This window comes from Oncorhynchus mykiss, chromosome 7 (assembly GCF_057628025.1).
Source record: "Oncorhynchus mykiss isolate SJ-2025 chromosome 7, ASM5762802v1, whole genome shotgun sequence".
Taxonomy (NCBI): Eukaryota; Metazoa; Chordata; class Actinopteri; order Salmoniformes; family Salmonidae; genus Oncorhynchus; species Oncorhynchus mykiss.
Window position 1 is genome coordinate 59,527,501 of NC_143028.1, and position 6,720 is coordinate 59,534,220.

Sequence of the window (6,720 nt, forward strand, 5' to 3'; positions counted from 1 at the left end):
ATGGATCTCCAGGTCGTGGCCAGCTGCGACAGAGCCTGGACTCGAACCCAGAATCTGGACTGATGAACATCAAGGCTTTTAGAGATACTTTTGTAACCATTTCCAGCTTTATGCAAGTCAACAATTCTTAATCTTAGGTGTTTTGAGATCTATTTTGTTCAAGGCATGGTTCACATCAGGCAATGCTTCTTATGAATAGCAACATTTTGTGAGTGTTTTTTATAGGGCAGGGCAGCTCTAACCAACATCTCCAATCTTGTCTCATTGATTGGACTCCAGGTTAGCTGACTCCTGACTCCAATTAGGTTTTGGAGAAGTCATTATCCTGGGGGTTCACATATTTTTTCCAACCGATTACGGACAAAAAATGTAGGCTTGAACAAATCTTGTGTTGTAATTCTGACGTACAATAATACCTTTCAGAGTTTTGGCATTTTCATCTCACAAACCCCCAAAAAACATACACCAAACAGCCTGTGAGGATTGCTACGCGAACAAGCCTAGCACAGTATACAAAAAACGGAAGTCAGGGAAACCAGAAAGAGGTATTCTGCACGTTTTCAAGTTAAGTCTCCATTCTCTATTACTCCTTAGTTGAGTTTACTTCACTGCACTTGAAGAAACTTTCAAAGATCTTGAAATGTTCTATATTGACTGACCTTCATGTCTGAAAATAATGATGGACTGTCGTTTCTCTTTGCTTATTTGAGCTATTCTTGCCATAATATGAACTTGGTATTTTATCCAAATAGGGATTTCTGTATACCCCGCCTACCTTGTCACAACACAACTGATTGGCTCAAATGCATTAAGAAGGAAAGAAATTCCACAAATTAACTTTAAACAAGGCACACCTGTTAATTGAAATGAATTCCAGGTGACTACCTCACGAAGTTGGTTGAGAGAATGCCAAGGAGTTTACATACACTCAATTAGTATTTGGTAGCATTGCCTTTAAATTGTTTAACTTGGGTCAAACGTTTCGGCTAGCCTTCCACATGCTTCCCACAATAAGTTGGGTGAATTTTGGCCCATTCCTTCTGACAGAGCTGGTGTAACTGAGTCAGGTTTGTAGGCCTCCTTGCTCGCACACGCTTTTTCAGTTCTACCCACAACTTTTCTATAGGCTTGAGGTCAGGGCATTGTGAAGGCCACTCCAATACCTTGACTTATTGTCCTTAAGCCATTTTGCCACAACTTTGGAAGTATGCTTGGGGTCATTGTCCATTTGGAAGACCCATTTGTGACCAAGCTTTAACTTCATGACTGATGTCTTGATATGTTGCTTCAATATATCCACATAATTTTCCTTTCCTCATGATGCCATCTATTGTGTGAAGCACACTAGTCCCTCCTGCAGCAAAGCATCCCCACAACATGATCCTGCCACCCCAATGCTTCACGGCTGGGATGGTGTTCTTCGGCTTGCAAGCCTCCCCCTTTTTCCTCCAAACATAATGGCCAAACAGTTCTATTTTTTTTTCATCAGACCAGAGGACATTTTTCCAAAAAGTACGATCTTTGCCCCCATGTGCAGTTGCAAACCGTAGTCTGACTTTTTTATGATTGTTTTGGAGCAGTGGCTTCTTCCTTGCTGAGCGGCCTTTCAGGTCGATATAGGACTAATTTTACTGTGGATACAGATATTTTTGTACCGGTTTCCTCCACACAAGGTCCTTTGCTGTTGTTCTGGTAAGTTCATCTCTAGGAGACAGAACGCGTCTCCTTCCTGAGCAGTATGTCGGCTACGTGTCCCATGGTGTTTATACTTGTGTACTATTGTTTGTACAGATGAACGTGGTAGCTTCAGGCATTTGAAATTGCTCCCAAGGAGGTCTACAATTTTTTTCTGAGGTCTTGGCTGATTTCTTTTGATTTTCCCATGATGTCAAGCAAAGATGCACTGAGTTTGAAGGTAGGCTTTGAAATACATCCACAGGTACACCTCCAATTGACTCAAATGATGTCAATTAGCCTATCGGAAGCTTCTAAAGCCATGACATCATTTTCTGGAATTTTCCAAGTTGTTTAAAGGCACAGTCAACTTAGTGTATGTAAACTTCTGACCCACTGGAATTGTGATACAGTGAATTATAAGTGAAATAATCTCTGTAAACAATTGTTGTAAAAATTACTTGTGTCATGCACAAAGTAGATGTCCTAACCGACTTGGCAAAACTATAGTTTGTTTACAAGAAATTTGTGGAGTGGTTGAAAACGAGTTTTAATGACTCCAACCTCAGAGTATGTAAACTTCCGACTTCAACTGTAGCTACCTTTAATCAATTGGTTGATTTAAAAAAAAAAATGTAACCTTGATTTAACTAGGCAAATCAGTTAAGAACAAATTCTTATTTAGTGACGACCAACCGGGGAACAATGGGTTAACTGCCTTGTTCATGGGCAGAAGAACAGATTTTTACCTTATCAGCTCGGGGATTCGATCCAGCAACCTTTCGGTTACTGGCCCAAAGCTCTAACCAGTAGGCTATGTGTGTATTTGTATGTTCGCTAATACATTTGTTTTAGTATTAATTTAGTTTGATGTAACTTAGGTTTAGGTCAGGGGACGACAAGTAGGCCTAAAAGGATTTAAAAAACTATAATTCTTCCTCATTCCTTCAAGAACTTGAAAATAACAGTTATGATTGAACAACTCCAGTAAAACATTTTTAATGTGGATTAGACATTAGACATGTCCCCCACAGACTCAACGCCTACATAAAACCTTTCTCACCAGTCATTTTGCCAAATAATAATAACTAAAGTAATAATAATAATATAATAATAATAATAACTAAAGTAAATTATAGAAACTATGACTGAAAAGCTAAACATTCACACAGGGATATCTACACTGAACAAAAATATAAACCCAAAATGCAACAGTTTCAAAGATTTTACTGAGTTACAGTTCATATAAGGAAATCAGTAAATTGAAATAAATTAGGCCCTAATCTATGTAGATTAGGCCCTAATCTATGTATTTCACATGACTGGGAATACATGATCTATGATCTATGATCTGTTGGTCATAGATACCTTTAAAAAAAAGGTAGGGCGTGGATCAGAAGATGACCAGCAGGGTCAGGTCAGCACCTCAGGAGTAAATGCCAGGTGGCTTTTCATAGCTGATCATTGAGTGTTTCTAGAGAGTTGAAAACAGCAGGTCTGGGACAGGTAGCACATCCAGTGAACAGGTAAGAGTTCCATAGCTTGAGTGAGTGAGTGAGTGAGTGTGAGAAAAATGGAGCTCTATAGGAGAAAGCCCTGCCTCCTGCTGTTTGGGACAGTAAGGTGGCCTGCGTCTTGTGACCGTAGCGTATGTGTAGGTATGTAAGGCAGGACCAAATAGGAAAGATAGGTAGGAGCAAGCCCATGTTATGCTTTGTAGGTTAGCAGTAAAACCTTGAAATCAGCCCTTGCCTTAACAGAAGCCAGTGTAGAGAGGCTAGCACTGGAGTAATATGATCACATTTTTTGGTTCTAGTCAAGATTCTAGCAGCCGTGTTTAGCACGAACTGAAGTTTTTCAAGGAGAGGAGAGCATTGCAGTAGTCTAAGTGACAAAAGCATGGATACATTTTTCTGCATAATTTCTGGACAGAAAGTTTCTGATTTTTGCAGTGTTATGTAGATGGAAAAAAGCTGTCCTTGAAACAGACTTTATATGTTCGTCAAAAGAGAGATCAAGGTCCAGAGTAACGCCGAGGTCCTTCAGTTTTATTTGAGATGACTGTACAACTATTAAGATGAATTGTCAGATTCAACAGAATATCTCTTTGTTTCTTGGGACCTAGAACAAGCATCTCTGTTTTGTCCGAGTTTAAAAGTAGAGAATTTGCCGCCATCCACTTCCTTATGTCTGAAACACAGGCTTCCAGGGAGGGAAATTTTGGGGCTTCACCAGGTTTCAACGAAATGTACAGCTGTGTGTCATCTGCATTAGAGGTCGACCGATTATGATTTTTTTCAACGCCGATACCGATTATTGGAGGACCAAAAAAGCCGATACCGATTAATCGGCCGATTTTTATTTATTTATTTGTAATAATGACAATTATAACAATACTGAATGAACACTTATTTTAACTTAATGTAATACATCAATAAAATCAAACATGTTCAATTTGGTTTAAATAATGCAAAAACAAAGTGTTGGAGAAGAAAGTAAAAGTGCAATATGTGCTATGTAAGAAAGCTAAGGTTTAAGTTCCTTGCTCAGAACATGAGAACAAATGAAAGCTGGTGGTTCCTTTTAACTTGAGTCTTCAATATTCCCAGGTAAGAAGTTTTAGGTTGTAGTTATTATAGGAATTATAGGACTATTTCCCTCAATACAATTTGTATTTCATTAACCTTTGACTATTGGATGTTCTTATAGGCACTTTAGTATTGCCCATGTAACAGTACAGCTTCCGTCCCACTCCTCTCTCCTCCCTGGGCTCGAACCAGGAACACAACGACAACAGCCACCCTCGAAGCAGTGTTACCCATGCAGAGCAAGGGGAACAACCACAGGCTCAGAGCGAGTGACGTTTGAAACGCTATTAGCGCGCACTAACTAGCTAGCCATTTCACTTCGGTTACACCAGCCTCATCTCGGGAGTTGATAGGCTTGAAGTCATAAACAGCACAATGCTTGACGCACAATGAAGAGCTGCTGGCAAAATGCAAGAAAAGGCTGTTTGAATGAATGTTTACGCGCCTGCTTCTGCCTACCACCGCTCAATCAAATACTTAGATACTTGTATGCATGTACGCTCAGTCAGATTATATGCAACGCAGGACACGCTAGATAATATCTAGTAATATCATCAACCATGTGTAATTAACTAGTGATTATGATTGATTGTTTTTTATAAGATAAGTTTAATGCTAGCTAGCAACTTACCTTGGCTTACTGCATTCGCGTAACAGGCAGCCTCCTTGTGGAGTGCAATGAGAGAGCGGCAGGTCGTTATTGCGTTGGACTAGTTAACTGTAAGGTTGCAAGATTGGTTCCCCGGGATGACAAGGTGAAAATCTGTCATTCTGCCCCTGAATGAGGCAGTTAACCCACCGCTCCTAGGCCTATTGAAAATAAGAATGTGTTCTTAACTGACTTGCCTAGTTAAATAAAGGTATAAAAATAATAATAAAACATGTAAAAATCGGCGCCCAGAAATACAGATTTCCAATTATTATGCAAACTTGAAATCGGCCCTAATTAATCGGCCATTCCGATTAATCGGTCGACCTCTAATCTGCAAATGTTTCCGAATGACATCACCAAGAGGTAAAATATATAGTGAAAACAATAGTGGTCCATAAACGGAGCCTTGAGGAACACCGACATTTACAGTTGATTTGTCAGGGGACAAACCATCTACAGAGACCAAATGATATCCTTCCGACAGATAAGATCTAAACCAGCCAAGAACTTGTCCGTGTAGACCAATTTGGGTTTCCAAACTCTCCAAAAGAATGTGGTGATCGATGGTATCAAAAGCAGCAGGTCTAGGAGCATGAGGACAGATGCCATTAAAAGGTCCTTTACCACCTTCACAAGTGCAGTCTCAGTGCTATGATGGGGTCTAAAACCAGACTGAAGCGTTTAGTATACATTGTTTGTCAGGAAGAAAGTGAGTTGCTGTTCAACAGCTTTCTCAAAATGTTTTGAGATGAATGGGAGATTCAATATAGGCCGATAGTTTTTTAGATTTTCTGGGTCAAGGTTTCGCTTTTTCAAGACAGACTTTATTACTGCCACTTTTAGTGAGTTTGGTACACTTCCGGTGGATAGAGAGTCATTTATTATGTTCAACATAGGAGGGCCAAGCACAGGAAGCAGCTCTTTCAGTAGTTTAGTTGGAATGGTGTCCAGTATGCAGCTTGAAGGTCAATGTGTCAAGAGATATAGTACTAAAAAACTTGAGTGTCTCCCTTGATCCTAGGTCCTGGCAGTGTTGTGTAGACTCAGGACAACTGAGCTTTGGAGGAATACGCAGATTTAAAGAGGAGTCCGTAATTTGCTTTCTAATGATCATGATCTTTTCGTCAAAGAAGTGCATGAATTTATCACTGCTGAAGTGAAAGCCATCCTCTCTTGGTAATGCTGCTTTTTTAGTTAGCTTTGCGGCAGTATCAAAAATACATTTAGGATTGTTCTTATTTTCCTCAATTAAATTGGAAAAATAGGATTATCGAGCAGCAGTGAGGGCTCATCAATACTGCACGGTACCGTCTTTCCAAGCTAGTCGGATGACTTCCAGTTTGGTGTAGCACCATTTCCGTTCCAATTTCCTGGAATTTGTTTGGAAGCGTGCTTCAGAGCTCGGGTATTTTCTGTATACCAGGGAGCTAGTTTCTTATGACAAATGTTTTTTTGTTTTTAGGGGTGCGACTGCATCTAGGTTATTACGCAAGGTTAAATTGAGTTCCTCAGGTGGTTAACTGATTTTTGTACTCTGACGTCCTTGGGTAGGTGGAGAGAGTTTGAAATGGCATCTAGGAATCATTGGGTTGTCCAAGAATTTATTGCACAGCTTATGATGATCCTTGTTTGGGGTCTGTGCAGATTATTTGTTGCAATTGCAAACGTAATACAATGGTGGTCCAATAGTCCAGGAATATGAGGAAAAACATTAAGACCCACAACATTTATTCCAAGGGACAAAACTAGGTCCAGAGTATGACTGGCAGTGAGTAGGTCCGGAGATATGTTGGACAAAACCCACTG